Source organism: Natator depressus, chromosome 22 (assembly GCF_965152275.1).
Source record: "Natator depressus isolate rNatDep1 chromosome 22, rNatDep2.hap1, whole genome shotgun sequence".
Classification (NCBI taxonomy): domain Eukaryota; kingdom Metazoa; phylum Chordata; order Testudines; family Cheloniidae; genus Natator; species Natator depressus.
In genome coordinates, this window is record NC_134255.1 from 1711524 (window position 1) to 1737355 (window position 25832).

General features: G+C 44.7%; 1 protein-coding gene across 10 annotated transcripts in view; it reads left to right on the top strand.

Annotated features, from left to right (window-relative positions):
• The window catches only part of PKNOX2 (PBX/knotted 1 homeobox 2), a 726589-nt gene that overhangs the window by 521814 nt on the left and 178943 nt on the right, over nt 1–25832 (top strand). The window lies entirely within an intron of this gene.

The following is a 25832-nucleotide window of genomic DNA, read 5'->3' on the forward strand; positions in this document are numbered from 1 at the left end:
TCATCTGCTATCACTGAGAATAGTCTAGATCCATCCTCTTTGGATCCACCTTTCAGATAGTTAAAAGCAGCTATCAAATCCCCCCTCATTCTTCTCTTCCGTAGACTAAACATCCCAGTTCCCTCAGCCTCTCCTCATAACTCATGTGTTCCAGACCCCTAATCATTTTTGTAGCCCCTTTGCTGGACTCTCTCCAATTTCTCCACATCCTTCTTGTAGTGTGGGGCCCAAAACTGGACACAGTACTCCAGATGAGGCCTCACCAATGTCAAATAGAGGGGAACGATCACGTCCCTCGATCTGCTGGCAATTCCCCTACTTATACATGGGCACACTGTTGACTCATATCCAGCTTCTCGTCCACTGTCACCCCTAGGTCCTTCTCTGCAGAACTGCTGCCTAGCCATTTGGTCCCTAGTCTGTAGCAGTGCCTTGGATTCTTCCGTCCTAAGTGCAGGACTCTGCACTTGTCCTTGTTGAACCTCATCAGATTTCTTTTGGCCCAATCCTCCAATTTGTCTAGGTCCCTCTGTATCCTATCCCTACCCTCCAGCGTATCTACCACTCCTCCCAGTTTAGTGTCATCCGCAAACTTGCTGAAAGTGCAATCCACACCATCCTCCAGATCATTAATGAAGATATTGAACAAAACCGGCCCCAGGACCGACCCTTGGGGAACTCCGCTAGATACCGGCTGCCAATTAGACATGGAGCCATTGATCACTACCCGTTGAGCCCGACAATCTAGCCAACTTTCTACCCGCCTCGAAGCTGTGGCTCAATGGAAGGCAGAAATCTGGGGTGGCACGTCACCTCTGCCTATCTGAGATGGGGTATGCGGTAGCCTACATTATCTGTAAAGAAGTAGTCAGTTTAAAAAGTTTGAAAACCACTGTGTTAGAGCAATGAGGAGTCTGGATAAGCTTGGCAATTGTGATTTTTCAAAAGGAATAATTATAATTCTTTGTCTAAAATTTATAGAAACAGTTTAAGAACATAAGAACGGCCATACTTGGGTCAGACCAATGGTTAAGGCTGCAAGTCTGTCACGGAGGTCATGGAAGTCATGGATTCCATTACTTTCCGGGATGTCTGTGACTTCTGCAGCAGCCAGTGTGGCTGGCCCGGGGGCAGCCTGAGCAGCTCGGGCAGCCCCTGGGCCAGCTGCACTGACCACTGCAGGGGTGGTCTCAGGCCACCGCACCCCCCCAGCAGTAGTAGGTGTTTCGGTGTAGGAGGGGGCTCAGGGCTCGGGTGCAGGCGTGGGTGAGGGCTTTGGGCAGTGCTTACCTCGGTGGAGGGGGAGGGCTCCCCAGAAACAGCAACATGCCCCTCATCTGCTAGACATAGGCGCGGCCAGGCAGCTCTGCACTCTGCCTCCACCCGCAGGCGCCACCCCCACAGCTCCCATTGGCCACGGTTCCCAGTCAATGGAAGCTGCAGAGTTGGCGCTTGGGGCGGGGGCAGCGTGCGGAGCCCCGTGGCTGCACCTCTGTCTCGGAGATGAGGGACATCATCTCGGTGCTTCTGGGGAGCTGTGCAGAGTCGGATAAGGAGCCTGTCAGCCCCGCCTACTCCCCCCCCCAGCAGCACTGGGAATCCCAGGCTACAAACTGCCGCTCGCCATCCCTCAGCACCAGCAGGGGTCCCAGGCTGCATGCCACTGCCCCCGCGAGCACCCGCAGTGTCCCCAGTCCCCTCCCCCAGAGCACCCGCAGCACCCCTGGCTCCCTCACCCAGAGTACCCGCAGTGCCCCTGGGCCACCCTCTGCCCCAGATGACCCAAGTTTTAGTTAGGGGTATATAGTACAAGTCATGGACTGGTCACAGGCCCTGAATTTTTGTGTACTGCCTGTGACCTGTCCATGACTTTTACTAAAATACCCATGACAAAAACCTAGCCTTATTAATGGTCCATCTAGCACAGGATCCTGTCTTCCGAGAGTGGCCAATGCCAGATGCTTCAGAAGGAATGAACAGGGCAGTTATCGTGTGATCCATTCCCTATCGTCTCCTCCCAACTTCTGGTAGTCAGAGGCTAGGGACACCAGAGCAGAGGGTTGCATCCCTGGCAATCATGTCTAATAGCCATTGATGGACCTAACCTCCATGAATTTATCTAATTATTGTTTTGAATCTGGTTAGAGTTTAGGCCTTCACAACATCCCAATGAATTCCACAGGTTGACTGTGCGTTGTATGAAGAAGTACTTCCCCTTTTTTTTTTAAACCTGCTGCCTATTAACTTCACTGGGTGACCCCTGATTCTTGTGTTGTGTGAAGGAGTAAATAACACTTCCTTATTCACTTTCTCCACACCAGTCATGATTTTATAGACCTCTACCAGATCCCCCCTTAGTTTTTTCATCTCTGCTCATATGGAAGGTGTTCCATGCCCTTAATCATTTTTGTTGCCCTTCTCTGTATCTTTTATAATTTTAATATATCTTTTTTTGAGATGGGGCAACCAGAACTGCCCACAGTATTCAAGACGTGGGCGTACTCTGGATTTATAAAATGGCATTATGATATTATTGTCTTATCTATCCCTTTCCTAATGGTTCCTAACATTGTTAGATTTTTTGACAGCCAGTGCACATCGAGTGGATATTTTCAGAGAACTATCCACAATGACTCAAAGATTTCTTGCCTGAGTAGTAACAACTAATCTAGACCATTTTGTATATTTAGTTGGGATTATATTTTCCAATGCACATTGATTTGCATTTATCAACATTGAATTTCATCAGCCATTTATTCATACCCTATGTTTCCTATCTTTTAAACAGTTACTGACCCATGAGAGGACCTTCCTTCTTATTCCAAGCCTGGTTACTTTACTTAAGAGTCTTTGGTGAGGGACCTTGTCAAAGGCTTTCTGAAAGTCCATGTACATTATATCTGCTGGATCACTCTTGTCCACATAGTTGCTGACCACTTCAAAGAATTCTAATAGATTGGTGAGGCATGATTTGCCTTTACAAAAGCCATGTTGACTCTTCCTCAACAAATCGCGTTCAATCTGTGTGTCTGATAATTCTGGTTCTTTACTGTAATTTCAACCTCTTTACCTGGTATTGAAGTTAAGTAAGCCACTGGTCTGTAATTGCCAGGATCACCTCTGGAGCCCTTTTTAAAAATTGGTGTCACATTAGCTATCCTCCAGTCATCTGGTACAGAAGCTGATTTAAGTGATAGGTTACATACCAGTTAGTAGTTGTGCAGTTTCATATTTGAATTACTTCAGAACTCTTGGGTGAATACCAAGTGGTCCTGGTGACTTATTGCTGTTTAATTGATCAGTTTGTTCCAACATCTCAATCTGGGACAGTTCCTCATATTTGTAACCTAAAAAGAGTTGCTTGGGTGTGGGAATCTCCCTCAAATCCTCTGCAATGAATTAATTTAGTTTCTCTGCAATGGCCTTATCTTCCTTGAGTGCTCCTTTAGGACCTCGATTGTCATAGGATATCAGGGTTAGAAGGGACCTCAGGAAGTCATCTAGTCCAACCCCCTGCTCAAAGCAGGACCAATCCCCAATTTTTGGCCCAGACCCCTAAGTGGCCCCCTCAAGGATTGAACTAACAACCCTGGGTTTAGCAGGCCAATGCTCAAACCACTGAGCTATCCCACCCCCTCACCTGTGATATACTGGTTGTTTGACAGACCTACTGCTTCTGACGTACTTAAAAAAGTTGTTGTTGTTAATTACCGAGTCTTTTGCGAGTTACTCTTCAAATTCTTTTTTGTCCTGCCTAATAATGCTTCTATGCTTGATTTGCCAGAATTTATGCTCCTTTCTAATTTCCTCTAATTGACTTCCAATTTTTAAAAGATGTGTTTTTCCCTCTAACCACTTCCTTTACTTTGTTGTTTAGCTATGGTTGCACTTTTTTAGTCTCTTACTGTGTTTTTTTTTTTATTTGGGGTAGCCTCTCTTATGGTGTTTTTTAAAAGTGTCCATGCAGCTTGCAGGCATTTCACTTATGTGACTGTACCTTTTAATTTCCATTTAACTAGCTTCCTCATTTTTGTGTAGTTCCCCTTTCTGAAGTTAAATGCTACATTGGTATTCCCCACTCCCACAAATATGTTAAATTTAATTGCATTATGGTCACTATTACTGCTATTAAAAGCGACAAACTGCACTGACCTTCACACACATGAGGCAAATGACTGACTGTTCCAAAGGCAAGAGGACTCCACTTTAGTCATTTAACTGGTTCTACCAATAGCCCCTGCTTTATCTAGCAAGTGCAAATGTGTGGTTTAAAAATATAAGGGCCCTTGACAGTCAGTAACTTGCTTCTGATTTATTAAATTAGTTTTTGTGTCTGATTGTTAGCAAACTGTAATTTTTGGTTTGTAAAACTTTCCAGATAAGAAACCGCAATGACATGATCTCTCTGCCTTGGCAAACTGGACTTACTGCCAGTACCTTACACACTGTTAATCAGTGGTTATCTTAAGAAATGTGAGCAATTTCTCAAAGTTAAAGTTTCCTTGTATACTAACCTCTAGATCCCTGCCTTTCACAGCTTTCTACCTGCATTTGCAAGGTGGAAATTGCAGTCACAGTTTGGCAGATTTTACTTGCCAGTGATATATATAAAGAACGCTTTCTTACTGAAGAGTTTTGTAACAACTTTGCTCTTCTTACCCCTGAGTTTGTTCCCAGTGCTATCAGCTGAAAAGAAAGGCAAACCAGCTCTCTTCTTCTTCTTCAAGTGATTGTCCCTATTGTGTTCCACCGGGGTTATGCATGCGCACTATGCGCTCAGAGTCTGAGAGTTTTGAAAGTTGTGTTCATTGGTCTGTGCACATGCCCTGGCTCACCTCGTGCTTCCGACCAACGCAATAAAGGGTGGGTTGGACCAACTGCTTCTTCAGTTCCTTCTCATTGCTGCATGTTCTGCATTGGAACCTTCAGTTTCCTCATCTCTGATGTTGTTCTAAATAAACAGTTGTAAATAGTTTTATTAATTAGTAGTTTTACCAGTTTGAATAGTTTTAGTAATTGTAGAGTGGATTACAGGGGTCTCCCCTGCACTTCCGCATTTGGGTATCGGACTATGCCCAGTACTATGGGCTTCAAACTCTGTGCCCCCTGCCCACTGTCCTTCTCGGTCAGCGATGACCATCAACACTGCCTCTACTGCCTGGGAGAAGTTCACATTGCTGCTCGGTGCAGTATCTGTCAGTCCTTCCCCAGCCGTACCCGAGAAGGGTGGGCACTTTGTCTCAGCAGATATCTCATGGGATGACCATGAGACCCCAATTGGATCCAGGCTTGGGAACCCCCCACCTCCTGCACATTGACCTGAATCAGCAAGGAGTGAGCCTTCTGCTATGAAGTCGAACTCTAGTGCCAGAGAATCCGCCCCCACAGATCCATGGCAGGACCTAGTTGGGACATTAAGAGAGATTCTCATAAGCATGGGTGTAAAGTCTTCCTCTCAGTCCACTCTGACAAAAAATCAGATGTTCCATCCACCAGCTGTGCCCATGAGGATTTACTATGTCCTAAGTCCCCAGAAACATTGTGCTCTAGCGGCTCCAGACTGGGCTGTATCGGTACTGCCGTCCCGCCTCTTCACGAGGCCTGGGACCCTCTGGCACCAGCGAAGTCCAACTACCTGTCAAGGCTGAATCCCCACTCTGGCACTTCGAGTGCAGAAAGTGGGGGCCTGCAAGGATTTAAAAAATTAATACTGGCCACTCCAGGCTTGTATTAAACTCCCAAGGTTACAGCTTTTCTCTGACTCTGGCTTGGTAAACGGTGCCACCACTCAAATGCAAAAAAACCCCCTTTGAAGCCAGGAAGGAGCACTTGGGAATTCCTCCCTGTGGGGTACCCTCAAGCCCTTTCACCTCCCCTCTGGGGAAGAGCTGAGAAAGAAAACAAAGGAAATTAGCTGTGGCTATCAGCTAATCAAACAACATGCACAAACCTCTTAGGACACCAAAAAGCCAGTCCTGTTCTTAAGAAAGGTAAATTTTATTAAAAACAAAAAGGGAAAAAATACAGACAGCTGCAGCAGCACAGGAGCCAGTAAACAGAGCTGTAAACAGAAGAGTTTGAGCGGGAGATCTGTTGGAGGAGAAGGCTTTCTGTTGGAGGAGGTTTTCTGTTGGAGGAGAAGGCTAACAGGACTTAGGTGGGAAGGCGATGACAGACACAGAGGCAGCAGTGGTAGTGACCCAAGCAGTGGGAGACACAATGAAGATGACTGGATGTAGAAGCTGCGGCATGTACATAATCCTGGAGGGGGGACCTGAAAAGAGTTTCATCTGCATGAAGTGCTGCCTGATAGACCTGATGGAAGAAAAGATCAGAGGATTGGAGATGCAGGTGGAAACTCTGGTCGAGTTTAGAAGGGGGTTTGAGTGGACGATGGAGCAAAGACATGAAGAGGCCAAAGGGAAAAGCTCAGACTTGCAGATGGAAGCAGGACCAAAGAACTCTGAGGGGAGACTGCTGGGTGAGGAAAGTGGACAGCTGAAACATATGACTAAGAGAACCAGGCAGAGGCAAAGACGGGCTAGAGAAGGAGCAACAGAGCTCAGGAACAGGTTTGCGGAGTTGGAAAATGAAGAAGGGGCACAGCAGGTGGTCACTGAAGGTGAGAGGGCAAGGAAGAAGAGAAGAGCAGCTAGTCCCATAGGAAGAGGGAAAGAGTCAATGGAGATAACACCAAATATGAGCCCCAGGAGGATACGGGATGGGTTGAAGAGGATTGCAAGGGACAATAGGAATTGAGAGGACTTGCAGCCAGAAGGAACAGGTGATAGACTGGAGAATCACGCCATCGCCAGCAAAAGGCAGGTCTACGTGATTGGGGACTCCTTACTGAGAAGACTAGACAGGCCTGTAACAAGAGCTGATCCAGAGAACAGAAGGGTGTGCTGTCTGCCGGGTGCTAAGATACGGGATGTGGACCTGAGGTTGACAAGGATCCTAACAGGAGCGGGAAAGAATCCACTGATTGTCCTTCATGTGGGAACAAATGATATGGCTAGATTGTCGCTGGAACATATCGAGAGAGACCATGCCAGGCTGGGGCAGACGCTTAAGGAAATTGAGGCTCAGGTGATCTTCAGTGGGATTCTGCCTGTTCCTAGAAAAGGGCAACAAAGGTGTGACAAAATTATGATGCTTAACAGATGGCTCAGGCAATGGTGCTATAAGGATGGCTTCGGGATGTATTGCCACTGGGAAGCATTCATGGACAGAGGACTGTTCTCTCGGGGTGGACTTCACTTCAGTAAGGAGGGAAATAGACTTCTAGGATGGCACAACTGATCAAGAGACCTTTAAACTAGGAATCTGGGGGAGATGGTTGGGAGATGTCCAGGTAATATCCACGCTGGATTTTAACATTGAGAGGGAAGAAAACAAAGTAAGAAAGGATACAGTCGTGGGTGGGAGAATGGACATAAGGAGGAAGGGTAGTGTACATACCAGTCTAATAGGTGATACTGGCGGTAGAATGTCTGTGCCTAATCGGGTAAAGAATGTGAGCAAGTCCAAACAGCAAAAATTAAGTTGTTTGTACACTAATGCGAGGAGCCTAGGTAACAAAATGGAGGAACTAGAGCTACAGGTGCAGGAAGTGAAACCAGATATTATAGAGATAACAGAATAATAATAGGGCTCAGATTTTCCTAGATGCGATAGCTGATGGATTCCTTCACCAAGTAGTTGCTGAACCGACAAGAGGGGATGCCATTTTAGATTTGGTTTTGGTGAGTAGTGAGGACCTCATAGAAGAAATGGTTGTAGGGGACAACCTTGGTTCGAGCAATCATGAGCTAATTCAGTTCAAACTAAATGGAAGAATAAAGAAAAATAGATCTGTGACTAGGGTTTTTTATTTCAAAAGGGCTAACTTTAAAAAATTAAGGAAATTAGTTAGGGAAGTGGATTGGACTGAAGAACTTGTGGATCTAAAGGCGGAGAAGGCCTGGAACTACTTCAAGTCAAAGCTGCAGAAGCTATCGGAAGCCTGCATCACAACAAAAGGGAAAAAATTCATAAGCAGGAGTTGTAGACCAAGCATCTCAGAGAGGTGATTAAGAAAAAGCAAAAAGCCAACAGGGAGGGGAAGATGGGAGGGATCTGATTATTGACGTCAGAATATGTAGGGATAAGGGGAGAAAGGCCAAAAGCCATGTAGAGTTGGACCTTGCAAAGGGAATTAAAACCAATAGTAAAAGATTCTATAGCCATATAAATAAGAAGAAAACAAAGAAAGAAGAAGTGGGACCGCTAAACACTGAGGATGGAGTGGAGGTTAAGGATAATCTAGGCATGGCCCAATATCTAAACAAATGCTTTGCCTCAGTCTTTAATGAGGCTAATGAGGAGCTTAGGGATAATGGTAGGATGACAAATGGGAAGGAGGATATGGAGGTAAATATTACCACATCCGAGGTAGAAGCCAAACTTGAACACTTAATGGGACTAAATCGGGGGGCCCAGATAATCTTCATTCAAGAATTTTAAAGGAACTGACACATGAAATTGCAAGCCCATTAGCAAAAATTTTTAGTGAATCTGTAAACTCAGGGGTGGTACCATATGACTGGAGAATTGCTAACATAGTTCCTAGTTTTAAGAAAGGAAAAAAAAGTGATCCGGGTAGCTACACGCCTGTTAGTTTGACATTTGTAGTATGCAAGGTCTGGAAAAAAATTTGAAGGAGAAAGTAGTTAAGGCTATTGAGGTCAATGGTAAACGGGACAAAATGCAACATGGTTTTACAAAAGGTAGATTGCAGTGGATCTAATTTACCTCAGTTTCAGTAAGGCATTTGATACGGTTCCACATAGGAAATTATTAGCTAAATTGGAAAAGATGGGGATCAATATGAAAATTGAAAGGTGGATAAGGAACTGGTTAAAGGGGAGACTACAACGGGTCACACTGAAAGGTGAACTGTCAGGCTGGAAGGAGGTTACTAGTGGAGTTCCTCAGGGATTGGGTTTGGGACCAATCTTATTTAATCTTTTTATTACTGACCTTGGCACAAAAAGTGGGAGTGTGCTAATAAAGTTTGTGGATGACGCAAAGCTGGGAGGTATTGCGAATACAGAAAAGGACCGGGATATCATACAGGAAGATCTGGATGACCTTGTAAACTGAGTAATAGTAATAGGATGAAATTTAATAGTGAAAAGTGCAAGGTCATGCCTTTAGGGATTAATAACAAGAATTTTTGTTATAAGCTGGGGACGCATCAATTAGAAGTAACAGAGGAGGAGAAGGACCTCGGAGTATTGGTTGATCACAGGATGACTATGAGCCGCCAATGTGATCTGGCCGTGAAAAAAGCGAATGCGGTCTTGGGATGCATCAGGTGAGGTATTTCCAGAAGAGATAAGGAGGTGTTAGTACCATTATACAAGGCACTGGTGAGACCTCATCTGGAATATTGTGTGCAGTTCTGGTCTCCCATGTTTAAGAAGGATGAATTCAAACTGGAACGGGTACAGAAAAGGGCTACTAGGATGATCCGAGGAATGGAAAACCTGTCTTATGAAAGGAGACTCAAAGAGCTTGGCTTGTTTAGCCTAACCAAAAGAAGGCTGAGGGGAGATATGATTGCTCTCTGTAAATATATCAGAGGGATAAATACCACAGAGGGAGAAGAATTATTTAAGCTCAGTACCAATGTGGACACAAGAAGAAATGGATATAAACTGGCCATCAGGAAGTTTAGACTTGAAATTAGATGAAGGTTTTTAAGCATCAGAGGAACAGCCTTCCAAGGGAAGCAGTGGGGGCAAAAGACATACCTGGCTTCTAGACTAAGCTTGATAAGTTTATGGAAGGGATGATATGATGGGATAGCCTAATTTTGTCAATTAATTGATCTTCAACTATTAGCGGTAGATATGCCCAATGGCTTGTGATGGGATGTCAGATGGGGTGGGATCTGAGTTACTACAGAGAATTCTTTCCTTGGTGTCTGGCTGGCGAGTCTTGCCTACATGCTCAGGGTTTAGCTGATCACCATATTTGGGGTTGGGAAGGAATTTTCCTCCAGGGCAGATTGGCAGAGGCCCTGGGGCTTTTTCGCCTTCCTCTGCAGCGTGGGGCACGGGTCACTTGCGGGAGGATTCTCTGCACCTCGAAGTCTTTAAACCACGAGTTGAGGACTTCAATAACTCAGACATCGGTCAGGGGTTTGTTACAGGAGTGGGTGGGTGAGATTCTGTGGCCTGTGTTATAGGAGATCAGACTAGACAATCATAATGGTCTCTTCTGACCTTAAAGTCTTTGCGTCTATCTGGAACTTAGGCTTTTAGCTAGATCTTAAAAGAAACAATTCCAAAAATTAAGCATCTAAAAGAGCTTTCTTGGGGGTTCAGCTTAAAGGTTACAAGCAAACAAAAGCATCTGTGGTTAGCACAGAGGAGATCCACAAGCCAAAATAAGAAATAAAGCTGATAGCGTCTAACTAAACATTCCCTATCCAAATTATTTCTTCTAGGTATGTAAAATACTTTTTCATGCCTGGTTCAAACCTTACACAGCATTTCTGCTTATAGCAATGCTGCGCCTTGTCCCTGCAGCCCAGAGAACAACAGACAAAGGGAAAGTTTCTTTCCCAATTTTAAAAGTTCTACCTTCCCATTGGCTCTTTGGTCAGGTGCCCACTTCCTTTTCTTTTACCTGTGGGCTTGTTAACCCTTTCCAGGTAAAACAAGCAGAGAATAGCTACCAAGAGAGATTTTACAGCTAACTGACTGGCTGGTTGTCCATCAAAGGGAGCTACCCCACCACTTTATTTATCACAGCACCATGTTCGGTGCTGGCACCAGCAGCCCGAACACAAAGAGTCCCTCTTACACCTATGAGATCCAGATCCATGGCTGCACCACAAGACATTTTCGCTCTCCTGGGTCCAGAATCCCCCCCTCCATTTGGGCCTTCAGTCTCTAGGGAACTCATGTCTCCTCCAAGAGACCTGCCTGTGGTTCAGAGCCTTTGCCCCCCCTACATAATGTACACCTCTCCGACGGCACTGATGGTACCACCACTGGAGCCTGAATCAGCCTTTTCTTCCTTGGGGGATTCGGAACCACCGGAAGAACTGGCTCTCACATACCACTCTTATCCATTTCCCAGGAGACCTGCATGACCCTGGAAGCAGCCATCACCTCACCCTGAGCCATTGGTATCCCATGCCATGGAGACCTTAACGACCACCCGGCGATCCCTCCTATTGGGCATATTTGGGACTGAGGGAACAGTGCCCCCCTTCAGAGACCATCCTTTCCATCAGGGAGTTGCCACCTGCTTCCTCTCCTAGGGAACCACCGAACTTGCCCCCAGATCCATAAATAATAAAATCATAGAGTTAGAAGGGACCACAAGGGTCAACTAGTCTAATCTCCCCGCAAGATGCAGGATTTGTTGTGTCTAACCCATCCAAGACAGATGGCTATCCAGCCTCCTTTTGAAAACTTCCAGCGAAGGAGCTTCCACAACCTCCCTAGGCAGTCTGTTCCATTGTCCTTATGTTCTTACAGGTAGGAAGTTTTTCCTGAGATTTAGTCTAAATCTGCTCTGCTGTATTTTGAACCCATTGCTTCTTGTCCTGCCTTCTGTGGCAAGAGGGAACAACTTTTCTCCATCTTTTTTTATGGCAGCCTTTCAAGTATTTGAAGACTATCATGTCCCCCCCTTAAAATCTCCCCTTTTCCAAACAGAACATACCTAGTTCCTTCAGCCTTTGCTCATATAGCTTGTGTTCCATCCATTTGATCATCTTTGTCACTCACCTCTGCATCCTTTCCAGTTTCTCTACATCCTTTCTATACAGCGGTGACCAAAATTGGACACAGTACTCCAGCTGAGGCCTAACCAGCACTGAGTAGAGTGGTACTATCACCTCCCATGACTAGCATGCTGTGCCTCTGTTAATGCAACCTAAGCATTTGCTTTTTTTGTGACAGCATCACATTGTTGACTCATGTTGATGTTGTGATTCACCACAACTCCCATATCTTTCTCAGCAGTGCTGCTGCCAAGCCAGTTATCTTTCATTCTGTATTTGTGCATTTGTTTTTTCTTCCCTACATTTGAATTTCATTTTGTTGTCTATAGCCCAGTTCTCCAATTTATCAAGATTCCTTTGAATTTTAGCTCTATCCTCCAAAGTGTTGGCAACCTCTCCCTTCCAGTTTTGTGTCTGTAAACACATCTGTTCGATCATCTGCAAACTTGATCAGTATTCCTACATCCAGGTTGTTAATAAAGGTGTTAAACAACACCCGACCCAGAACAGATCCCTGTGGAACCCCACTTGAGACCTCCCTCCAATCTGACATTCCATTAATAGTTACTCTTCGTTTGTGGTTAACGAATTATGTATCCACATAATGGTAGTTCTGCCAAGCCCACATTTCTCCAGTTTAATTATCAGAATGTCATGTGGGACTGTGTCAAAAGCCTTGCTGAAGTGCAGGTATATGATGTCCACCACATTCCCCCATCCACCAAACCAGTTACCCTGTCAAAGAAGGAAATCAAGCTGGTTTGGCATGATTTGTTCTCAGTAATTCCATGCTATTGGCTAGTGATCACCCCTTCACCATCCAGGTATTCGCAAATTGAACGTTTTACACATTGGTGTAGTAGCTTCTCATATATCAAAGTCAGGCTGACTAGTTCCCTGGCTCTTCTTTTTTTTTCTATTTTTAAAGATGGGCACTATGTTAGCCCTTCCCAGTCTTCCAGGACCTCTGCTGTCATTCATGAGTTTTCAAATATTATTGCCAGTGAGTATGAGATTTCTTCAGCTAATTCCTTCACTACCTTTGGGTGAACAACATCAGGCCCCGCTGACTTGAATTCATTCAAATAAGTTAGAAGATCTCTGATGTGTTCTTTACTTATCCCAACCCGCATCCCTTCCCCTTTATTATCTATAGTAAACTTTTTCAGTCATCTGGTCACGTTATTTTTTGTGAGAAAACTGAAGAAGATTTGGCATTGAGCAGCTCTGCCTTCTTATCATCTTCCATTCCCGCTCACCTTCTCCATTGAGAAGCGGACCCACACCATAACTGATCTTTCTTTTTTGTCCAACATATTTGTAGAACCCCTTCTTGTTGTCTCAAAGACGGAGTTACAGCTGGCAAGGAATGTTAGTCTTGGCTTTCCTGATTTTATCCCTATACACTCACGTTGTTCCCATGTATACTTCTTTGGTGACATGCCCCTCCCTCCATTTCCTGTATGTACCCCTTTGGGGTTTTAGATAGCTACAAAGTTCCTTGTGCAGCCACATTGGCCTCCTGTGGCTCTTCTTCTTATCTTTCCTCTGAATTGGAAATATGTAGAGCCTCTACTATTGAGCCTTTTAGGAACTTCCAGCCCCTTTCAAACTCCTGTGGCAGTAGAGGATAACTATGCTCCAGTTCCGATGGAATCACTGGAAACGGCTAGACATTCATTAATGATCTGGATGATGGGATGGATTACACCCTCACCAAGTTTGCAGATGACACTAAGATGGGAGGAGAGGTTGATATGCTGAAGAGTAGGGATAGGGTCCAGAGTAACCTAAACAAATTGGAGGATTGGGCTAAAAGAAATCTGATGAGGTTCAACAAGGACAAGTGCAGAGTTCTGCACTTAGGACAGAAAAATCCCATGCACCGTTACAGGCTGTAGACCGACTGGCTAAGCGGCACTTCTGCAGAAAAGGACCTGGGGATTACAGTGGACAAGAAGCTGGATGTAAGTCAACAGTGTGCCCTTATTGCCAAGAAGGCTAACAGCATTTTGGGCTGTTTAAGTAGGAGCATTGCCAGTAGGTTGAGGGACATGATCATTCCCCTCTATTCGGCATTAGTGAGGCCTCATCTGGAGTACTGTGTCCAGTTTTGGCCCCCACACTACAAGAAAGATGTGAATAAATTGGAAAGAGTCCAGAGGAGGGCAACAAAAATAATTAGGGGGCTGGAGCATATGACTTATGAGGAGAGGCTGAGGGAACTGGGATTATTTAGTTTGCAGAAGAGAAGAATGAGGGGGGATTTGATAGCTGCTTTCAACTACCTGAAAGGGGGTTCCAAAGAGGATGGCTCTAGACTGTTCTCAGTGGTATCAGATGACAGATCAAGGAGTAATGGTCTCAAGTTGCAGTGGGGGAGGTTTAGGTTGGATATTAGAAAAAGCTTTTTCACTAGGAGGGTGGTGAAACACTGGAATGGGTTACCTAGGGAGGTGGTGGAATCTCCTTCCTTAGAGATTTTTAAGGCCCGGCTTGACAAAGCCCTGGCTGGGATGATTTATTTGGGGATTGGTCCTGCTTTGAGCAGGTGGTTGGACTTGATGACCTCCTGAGGTCCCTTCCAACCCTGATATTCTATGATTGGTGTCCAGGCCCTCTAGGGATCCTAACAGTTCAGATTTCCTAGCGAAGCTAGCAGCTCTCCACCCAGTCCCTTGTGATAGTCCTTAGGTCTCATTGTCATGGGAGACGTCAACACTTAAGTTGAAGATGCCTCTGCCACACATGTCCGAAACCTAATACCTACAGTGTCCATATCTCCCAAAGCTATGATGAAGTCTCTGGACCCACATACACAGCCGAACACCTCTGGATCTGATCTCCAGTCTAGATGTGGCTATAGGAAGCATCTGACTCACTACCCTCTCCTGGAGAGACCGCCGTCTCCTGCAGGCAGTAGTCAGCTCTCCTTCTTTCCTGGCAGGACAAAGGCTTGGTCATCTTGGTTTTCCTAGTCTTACAGACAGTGTGAACTTTTAGAACTAATGGCAAACATCTCCCAGTTCACAGGTCAAGACATGAAGGAAATAATGAGATAATAGGACCACATGCTATCCACTGCTTTTGGCATACTGGCACCAAAACCTTGAGCCTCCCTTCACCCTCAGAGATGAGCAACTGCTCAGACAACCTGCAACCAAAAAAAGCACAAAGGAAAGAGTCTTGGTCTTTAGTGGTGTAAAATGCAAGAACACAGTGAGGAGGTAGAGTACAAAGAATTCCTACGGCCCTACACCACAGCAGGGGAAGCAAGGAAGAGATCATTCTTCTGTGCTACCATGGTGAGACGATCACACCTACCAGAATTGTACCATCTTTTAATCCAATTTGTCAACCAGGGATGCTTCCAATCAGCTTCTGACTCAAGCCCCTCTTCTTCTGAAGAACTGCCAGCCAACCTCACTCAGCTCTGGGATGGCTTTGAGAGTCCAGGAATCGGGCTGCTAATATAGCCTGAATGTAGCCCGTTGTCACATCAAATGTCTTTGAAGAACTGAAAGAGCTCTGAGTCAGTACATGCAACTGCCCTATCCACCTCCTGGGTGGTGACATGCAGTCGAGATGCTCAGGCCCTCAGCTAACAGAGATTGCCGGTGACTGCTTTGAAGAAGACACACTGCCACCCACATTTAAACATGCAATAGTCTGTCTAGTGCTTGCAAAACCATTGATTTTTACCAGCTCTGTCAACTTCTACTCAGTTACTCACCTCCTATTTTGAGCAAGGTGACTGTGAAGATTTGGAGTCTCCATCTCTAACACCTGACCTTCATAGTAAGAGACAGCACTTGCCATGTTAGTACAAAGAAGCAAAGAGCCATGCTCTGACTGTTAGATCTCTCTGCAGCATTTGAGATGACTCACCTTAGAGACCTGGTGAGGGTGGGCAGAAGCACAATCAGCTGGTCAGATCCTTCCACTTCAACTGATCCCAGAAGGAAGTTACTGGCAGCTGCATCTCTGCCTCTGTAACCCACACTGAAAAGGTCTAAAAATCCTTCCTGACCCCTGCAGGTGACGAGTTGAAGTGCTGAAGTTTGATTGTAGTCACTGTATTAGTGCAAAAAGAAAAGGAGGACTTGTGGCACCTTAGAGACTAACAAATTTATTAGAGCATAAGCTTTCGTGAGCTACAGCTCACTTCATCGGATGCATCCTGTAGCTCGCGAAAGCTTATGCTCTAATAAATTGGTTAGTCTCTAAGGTGCCACAAGTACGCCTGTTCTTTTTACAGATACAGGCTAACACGGTTGCTACCCTGAAACCTGTATTAGTGCAGAGATGCAAGCGTTATGAGCACATTGAAGGCACTGAAGGCCGGAAAGGACCACCACCATCCAACCTGATTCCCTCTGCAGGCCGTAGAACTTGTCTTGGGAGCAGGATTACAGCATATATTTTAGAAAGATATCTAATCTCACTTTAAAGATTCCATTGCCTCCCCAGTAAGCTGTTCCAATATTTAACTATCCTCACTGCTAGTAAATTGAATCTTATTGCAAGGTTGAATTTGTACAACTTCAACTTTCAGCCATTGGATCTTGTTCTACCTTTGACAGCAAGACTGAAAAGCTCCCACTGTCAAATCTCTTTTCCATATGTAAATTCACATACACAAGGATCAGTTCACCTCTTGACCTCCTCTTAGATAAGCTAAACAGGTCAAGTTCCTTAAGCCTCACATTGCAAGATTTCTTTTCCAGTCCTGGGATCATTTGTTGGCCGCTCCTTAGAACTCTCTCCAGTATTTCCATATCCTTCTTGAAGCATGAGCACCAGAACTGGACACGGTATTTTAGTACAGTAGAACCTCAGAGTTACGAGCCCCTCGGGAATGGAGGTTGTTCGTAACTCTGTAATGTTTGTAACTCTGAACAGACTGTTACGGTTGTTCTTTTAAAAGTTTACAACTGAACATTGACTTAATACAGCTTTGAGACTTTACTGTGCAGAACAAAAATGCTGCTTTTAAAAGAAACAAGCACAGAAACAGTTTCCTTACCCTGTTAAATCTATTCTTAAACTTTCCCTTTATTAATTTAGTAGTTTACATTTAATACAGTACTGAACTGTATTTGCCTTTTTTTGGGTCTCTGTTGTTGCCTAATTGTGTCCTTCTGGTTCCAAACAAGGTGGGTGGTCAGTTCGTAACTCTGAGGTTCTACTGTAGTGGACTTACCAATGCAGAAGTAAGATCGCTGCCCTACTTCAACTTGATATTCCCATTTTTATACATCCAAGGATCACATGCATCGTTTTTGACCTTTAATCTTGGAAGACTGGGGAAACTCCAAAAGATTGGAGGACTGCCAATTTAGCTCCAATATTTAACATTGCACTGGGAGCGCATGCTGAGGGATTATCTATGATGACCTGATTCCAAATATACTAAAGTCCTTATCTGAGTCACTGTTTTCCAACACAGAGTCTCCATCCAGTACATATAGCCAGCATTCTTGGTTCCCAGATGTGTTACTTTGCATTTGGCTATATTAAAACACATTTTGTTGGATTATGAATATTTAACCAAGATATTCAGATCACTCTGTAACAACCTGTCCTCCTCATTATGTACTAACCCACCAGTCTTTGTGTCATCTATAAATTTACCAACAAATATTTTATATCTGTTTCATTTGCAGAGAGAGATGCTGAGCGCAGGTTAAGTTGAACAAGTAGAACTTTATTAAACTCTGTGCACTGCTCTGTTATGTGCCTGAGTAGCTTCCACCCTAACTCCCTGAGCTCTGTGTTCCATTGGTGACCTGTCAATGACATCCCTTCCAGAGGACATGGTTCCTCTGACTCCAGCTCCATTGATCATGATACAATATCATCATCTAGATCATTGATCAAAATATTAAATAGCATTGGACCACAAACTGATTCTTGGGGAACCAGCTACTGAGAGCTCTGCTCATTGGTATATTCCCATTCACAACTACATTCTGAGATCTGCAAGTTAACCAGTTTTTAATCTATTTTGTGCCCTGTTAGTTCCATATAATGCAATGTTTTAGATCAAAATATCATGTGGTTCTAAGTCAAATGCCTTAGAGAAGTCCAAGTACACTCTATGAGCACTGTTGGCTTTATCAACCAGACCTATAATCCTTGGCAAGACTTACCTTCCAGAAACTGTGTCAATTGGCAGTAATTATAGTTTTAGCTTGTAATTCTATGTTGGTGAAGTCCCAAATTAACCATTCTGTTATTTTACTCAGGATCAATTTAAGGCTAACTGGTATATTGTTCCCTGGGTCATCTCTTTTACCCTTTTATAATATTGGAGCTACATTGGCAGTGCTCCAATCTTTTGGAATTTCCCCAGTTTATAGTTTAGAAAACTCCTCAGCTAGTTCTTTTAAGACTCCTGGGTGTAAGTTATCTGGGCCTTTTGATTTCAGGATGTTTAATTTTAGCAGATGCTGCCTCACATACTGCTTCATTACAGATGATAAATCTTTTGCTCCATCCACATCATATGGGATAGATATACCCCCACCCCTTTTATTCCAAATACAGAAAAGGAGTATCTATTTAACATTTCTGCCTTGTATGCATCATTATTCACAATTTTGCCATCTGTATCTAGCAATGAACCTATACCTGACAGAGCTCTTTTGTTTGTAATAGGTTTTAAAAATGTCTTATTATCTTTAATCCTATTAGCCACCGATAGTACATTGATTCCTGTACATTCTTTTATCAGTCATCTACATTTTTTAATCTACTTATAGTCATTACCATTTACTTTCCTTTTCCCCCCAATCATTATATATTGATTATTTTTATGCTTTATCACTGCTTCCTCATCTTCTTTTAACCAGGATGGCTTCTTGTCCAGCATAACTTTTTTTGTTTTTTTTTAGCCACCCATTAAGATGTCCTTGCACAATCCCCAGTTTTTGTTAACACTTCCCACCTTAAATTTGTGTTCCAGTAAGTTATGCTGACAACTGGTTTAAGCTTTGGAAGAATGGTGCCATATTCTGTTTGCACAAAGTAAATGTAACCAGATCATAGTCACCGATACATAGGCAATCCCTAATGTTTAGATCAGTGATTAACTCTTCCTTGTCCAGTATATTGAGGTCCAGTATTGACTTACTCCATGTTGAGTGCAGGACTTTGTGTTAAGAAATGGTTATCTATTATTTTAAGAAACTCTTCAAGGAAGTTTTGTTACTGGCTCCATGGGATATCCAGCAATTGCCCCCCAGGTTGAAGTCACCCATGATAATACAGGTTTTATTCCAACACATTATGGGCAGATGTCTACAGAGCAGTTCATCCTGTCCCCTAGTGATAGTTGGTTGTCTGTAACAAATGTCCACTGGTATCCCATGTTTAGTTTTATTAGTTTGAACTTTAATCCATAAGTGTTTGAGGTCCTGTGATTCTGAATTGTCTGTGTCTCTGTAACAGGTAACAGTGTCTTTGATGTAGTGTGGCACCACCTCCCTTTTCCCCATTCTGTCCTTATGGAACAAGTTCTAACCCAGGGGTTCAAGTAGCAGGTTCATGAGAGCGAGGTAACAGAACTGGGGTCATTTGAAGGAATTTCACCTTGGACTCCACTAACTATGGGCTGAGCAGCATTTACTTACCTGATAACCTCAGTGGGCTCCTCACATGAATAGAGGTTCAGGATTAGGCCTTATCTGAGTACTTCTGTAAAAAAAAACCCACAACTGATTAGAACTTCACAAATTGCATGGGGCATCCCTTTCGTTTCATTCTGCTTTTCTGCACCATAAAAGGGGCACCTCAGGCCTATTGATGACTGAGCAGTACAAGGTGAACATATAGCTTTTTTATTCACGTAGCAGCAAGAGCTGCTTCGCTTTATCTGAAATCCTTTCTACAGCCCACTGCTTAAGCAAATCCCAGCCTGAGTAGTTGTGCCAGGAATGGAAGGTAGACATCAAAGCTTTACAGTATGACGAGCATGTGAGAGACTAGACTGCCCAGACCCAAGAGTGAGTCTGTATCGCAGCAGGCACCACGCATATACTGGAACTGTCTCAGCCAATCAGAGAACAAGTCCACTGTGCAGTTACCGATTATTACAGTGCAATTTTTTCCCAAGTCACACTAGGAGGTGTGGGGACTAGGGTGGGGGGGCGGGGGGAGGAAGTATCATGTAATATTAGAATCCAGTGTCTGACCTTTATTTTTTGTAACCCGTAACTAACTAATAACTGGGTTCTTATCCGTCACATTTTCCATATAGTTAAAACTCACTGCCAGCTCCCTTCAAATATACACCTGAAGAAATTATGTTGTAAAGATGAGTTAATGATTTCCTCCGCGATCTTTCCCATTATAGTCTCAATGTTCCCTTTCTCAAAATGGCCACCATTTCCCATAACTGACAATGGGACTAAATCAACATGACAGGATGTAAGCTGTATGGTCACTCTGGTGGCCATCGTCCCTTATCTAGAAAGAGGCATGTGATTTATGGCTCTCAACATGCACGGCGCTTACTATCATGTGGACATCCATCCTGCCCACAGATATTTCCTGAGATTCATGGTGGGGCATAGTCACTTTCAGTACAGGGTTCTCACATTTGGACTCAGCACCACTCCTCGCAAAGTTTTCTCCATTGTGGCAGCCCACCTTATATTCCCTTACCTCAATGATTGGTTGCTGGCAGCATGATCAAGAAGGGCTGCTCGAACTTCAACCTCCATGTTGCTCACAACCCTCTGCTCTCTGGGGTGAGTGCAAATGTTAAAAATTCACATTGGACCCCACACAATCCTGGAGTTTATTGGGGCACACATCAACATGGTCTCGGCTCCTGTGTACTTGCTAGAGATTCCAGACCATACAGGACCTGGTTTCCAAGATGGTGTCCAGGACTTCTGTCCCAGTCAGGCAATGCCTTTCTCTTCTTGGCCACCTGGCGGCCTGCGCTGAAGTAACTGCCTGCAGCTATCTGTGGTTTCACTGCCTGCAGCTATGGCTCCAGAGGGTCTATTCCCCTGCCATCTACTATGGACCTTCTTCTCCCTGTTCCCCAAGAGATCCTCTCCCCCTCTCCAGTGGTGGATGGACCCAACATGGGTATACAGTGGGATGTTATTCCTCCCTTCTTCCCCTTCAGCGTTGCTGTTCTCCATTCCATGATTTCATCATCATCCTCACACCCTCCTCCTAGCAAGCATCAATTACGGTCACAGTTCATGGTATGCCCCTTAAGACATATGTAAGGCGGCCACGTAGAGTTCGTTATATACGTTCTCTTCCCAATACGCCTTCGTGTGGGATGCTGCTATGGATGCCTCCTTCAGCATGCCTGTTCTCCGCCCGATCATCATCCTCGCACCCTCCTCCTAACTAAGGTACTGCTTGTTAATCATCTTCAGTGGAATAGGGACCATCACTCAAAGAAGAGGAGGTTACTTACATATAATTGGAGGTTCTTCAGGATGTGTGGTCAAACCTTCCCTCCTTCTCCTCTGATGCGGATCTTAGGTTTAAGGTGAAGAAGGAAGTGAGGAGCCATCAGTCTGCCCCGCCCTTTATTGCCTTGGACAAAACCATGAGGCAAGGCAAGGGCACATGTGCGGACCAACTGACAATACTACTTTCAAAAGCTCTGGCTCTGGACCCATGGCACATGCGTATAACCCTCTGTGGAATACAATAGGAACATAGAATCATAGAATATCAGGGTTGGAAGGGACCTCAGCAGGTCATCTAGTCCAACCCCCTGCTCAAAGCAGGACCAATCCCCAACTAAATCATCCCAGCCAGAGCTTTGTCAAGCCTGACCTTAAAAACTTCTAAGGAAGGAGATTCCACCACCTCCCTAGGTAACGCATGCCAGTGTTTCACCACCCTCCTAGTGAAAAAGTTTTTCCTAATATCCAACCTAAACCTCCCCCACTGTCACTTGAGACCATTACTCCTCATTCTGTCATCTGGTACCACTGAGAACAGTCTAGAGCCATCCTCTTTGGAACCCCCTTTCAGGTTATTGAAAGCAGCTATCAAATCCCCCCTCATTCTTCTCTTCTGCAGACTAAACAATCCCAGTTCCCTCAGCCTCTCCTCATAAGTCATGTGTTTCAATCCCCTAATCATTTTTGTTGCCCTCCGCTGGACTCCTTCCAATTTTTCCACATCCTTCTTGTAGTGTGGGGCCCAAAACTGAACACAGTACTCCAGATGAGGCCTCACCAATGTTGAATAGAGGGGAACGATCACGTCCCTCGATCTGCTGGCAATGCCCCTACTTATACATCCCAAAATGCCTTTAGCCTTCTTGGCAACAAGGGAACACTGTTGACTCATATCCAGCTTCTCGTCCACTGTAACCCCTAGGTCCTTTTCTGCAGAACTGCTGCCTAGCCATTCGGTCCCTAGTCTGTGGCGGTGCATGGGATTCTTCCGTCCTAAGTACAGGGCTCTGCACTTGTCCTTGTTGAACCTCATCAGATTTCTTTTGGCCCAATCCTCTAATTTGTCTAGGGCCCTCTGTATCCTATCCCTACCCTCCAGCGTATCTACCTTTCCTCCCAGTTTAGTGTCATCTGCAAACAGGCTGAGGGTGCAATCCACACCATCCTCCAGATAATTTATGAAGATATTGAACAAAACCGGCCCCAGGACCGACCCTTGGGGCACTCCACTTGATACCGGCTGCCAACAAGACATGGAGCCATTGATCACTACCCGTTGAGCCCGACAATCTAGCCAACTTTCTATCCACCTTATAGTGCATTCATCCAGCCCATACTTCTTTAACTTGCTGGCAAGAATACTGTGGGAGACCGTGTCAAAAGCTTTGCTAAAGTCAAGGAACAACACGTCCACTGCTTTCCCCTCATCCACAGAGCCAGTTATCTTGTCATAGAGGGCAATTAGATTAGTCAGGCCAGGCATGACTTGCCCTTGGTGAATCCATGCTGACTGTTCCTGATCACTTTCCTCTCCTCTAAGTGCTTCAGAATTGATTCCTTGAGGACCTGCTCCATGATTTTTCCAGGGACTGAGGTGAGGCTGAGTGGCCTGTAGTTCCCAGGATCCTCCTTCTTCCCTTTTTTAAAGATGGGCACTACATTAGCCTTTTTCCAGTCGTCCAGGACTTCCCCTGATCACCATGAGTTTTCAAAGATAATGGCCAATGGCTCTGCAATCACATCCGCCAACTCCTTTAGCACTCTCGGATGCAGCGCGTCCGGCCCCATGGACTTGTGCTCGTCCAGCTTTTCTAAATAGTCCCAAACCACTTCTTTCTCCACATAGGGCTAGTCACCTCCTCCCCATGCTGTGCTGCCCAGTGCAGTAGTCTGGGAGCTGACCTTGTTCGTGAAGACAGAGGCAAAAAAAGCATTGAGTACATTAGCTTTTTCCACATCCTCTGTCACTATGTTGCCTCCCTCATTCAGTAAGGGGCCCACACTTTCCTTGACTTACTTCTTGTTGCTAACATACCTGAAGAAACCCTTCTTGTTACTCTTAACATCTCTTGCTAGCTGCAACTCCAGGTGTGATTGGCCTTCCTGATTTCACTCCTGCATCCCCGAGCAATATTTTTATACTCTTCCCTGGTCCTTTGTCCAATCTTCCACTTCTTGTCAGCTTCTTTTTTGTGTTTAAGATCAACAAGGATTTCACTGTTAAGCCAAGCTGGTCGCCTGCCATATTTACTATTCTTTCTACACATCGGGATGGTTTGTCCCTGTAACCTCAATAAGGCTTCTTTAAAATACAGCCAGCTCACCTGGACTCCTTTCCCCCTCATGTTATTCTCCCAGGGGATCCTGCCCATCAGTTCCCTGAGGCAATCAAAGTTTAACTTGGGGGCATGCTTGACTGCTCTTCTCCTTCTACCTGTTTAGCTTAACAAAGAGAAGGTTAAGGGACAACTTGATTTCTAAAATTTGTTGTAGACAAAAGGTAATCATTCAACCAAAGACTCCTCATCTGGTAAATTTTATACAGCTCCAGTCATCAATGAATCAGTGGTAGTTAAAGGTATGTGAGCAGATAAGGTTATCTAGAGGCAGAGTCTGAAGCTATTGCCCTAGGCAGGTCTCCTGCGCATTGAAGATGAACGACATTTTGTGAGGAAGCATGATAAATGAGGACATTGATGTTCTGAGTCATCAGCTGAGTGACTTTTTATCTGCCCAGGATTGTGTCATGGAGTTCTATGAACTAACCTCTGGGACATCTGTTGCTGTCTGTGTATTTCTTATTCTCCTTCAACCCTCTGCTACATAGCTGAGCTTGGAAGCACTTTCCACAGGTAGAGTGCCCAGCTAACTTGAGGGCTATTGCATTTGGTACCTGACAACTGGCATCATGACTGAAGGAAGAAAAAGAGCATCTCACTTAATGCTGCCCTACACCTTGCTGTCCCTGTCCATAATGGTGCTATAGCCATTTTTCTGCATTTACACATTAGACCGTGTGACCATGCAGGTGCTGTGTGAATCTGATTGCTTTTTTGGGACCCTATTGTTTTCCCAGATCACTATGGCCTATAGTGCCAGGCCATATCCTTATCTTGGGTCTCTGAGGGACAATCATCTCCGTCCTATGAATCAGGGCGTGTATGGCACTGCTCCACCCTCTCACAGTCAGAGGGACTCTGGCATAGGGACCAAGGTGCTTGAGGAGAAAAGGCATTTCTTTTGTTTAGCTCCATCTATTTAAATGACTGAAAGTGGAATCCAGGTGTGGCATGTGAAAGCAGCCACCTCCCAAGGAGACCCTCTGCTGTTGTCCTTTCCACCCTCTGCCATTTGTGTGGCAGCGAGACCTCAGCAACCAATACACATGTCAACCGGAGGAGATGGAAATATTTGATGCTTGGATCTCCTGGAGGAGGTAGGTGCTAATTCACCTATGGAATGGGGGCGGGCAGTTTAAGTAGTTAATACACGTGTGATTGTATCATTGCTGTCACTGTTTGTCCTTCAGTTCCTCTGCTTTTTTCCTTCTTGCAAGTTACTGTTCTGGAAACTGCCTCCAAGCAGCTGATAGGAGAGTACGTACCGGCTCCCTTCTTTTCTTTTCTTTTCTTTTCTTTTCTTTTCTTTTCTTATCACAGGAATTGCTGTACAAACCCCACTTGCCTGTTGCTGTTTAATTTTTCTCTCCTGGCTTCCACTTTTGTATATTTTATATTAAAGTAGAAGTTTCTCATTGGTGTATCCTGTGTATTTGTCCCAGTGATTCAGTGGTAGAGAAAAGGCCATAAATATGAGCACATGTACACTTAGGGTGCTTTTGACTTCTCTGGAGCCTTGCTGAGTACTTGTCCTCTCATCTATTCCCTGTGGTATGCTTCTCTCAGTGGGACCCTCCATTTTAGTACCCACCATTTCTTCCTCCTCACAACTTTCCCTCTTGTTACTTTGTAGTGTGCAGAAATCTGCGACTGTTGTCTGTGGGGACCCTTCCTCCTTGGTTGCTATGAGACATAGCTGTTCTTTGCTCATGACTAGAACTGGGGGAAAAATTTTGGCAAATAAACTGTTTGCCAAAAAATGCAGTTCCAGATCAACCAAAACTGTTCACAAAGTCAGGTTGAATTAGGTGAATAGTTTCAGACAAAAAAAACTTGGCATAAAAAATTCTGAAAATGTCTAAATGTTTAGTTGGACCCAAAACAAAAACATTTTCAGATTTTTCATTTTGGCCACCAAACCGAAAAAGCAATTATTCATCCAGCTTGATTCATGATCTAATGGGGACAGGCGTGGCACATAATCATCCCCTGCCTTATGCTGATTCATGTTGTCTCCCAGCTCCTAGAGCTGAGTTCTGTTCAGGTGGCAGGGGGGAGTGCAGAGAAGAGTGCTCCCACCCCAGCAAAAATGCATGTTTCCATGCCAGGAACTCCAGTGTCTTTCCACCCAGCCAAAGCCCTAAACCCAGCAAGGTCAAGATTTTCAAGCAGAATCTGAGTTCTTTCCTCCTTTGGCTTCGTTGCCAGTGATAAATATTCTGTCATTGGGACTGTGGCTGATGTGGGAAAGAATCCTACTCTCTC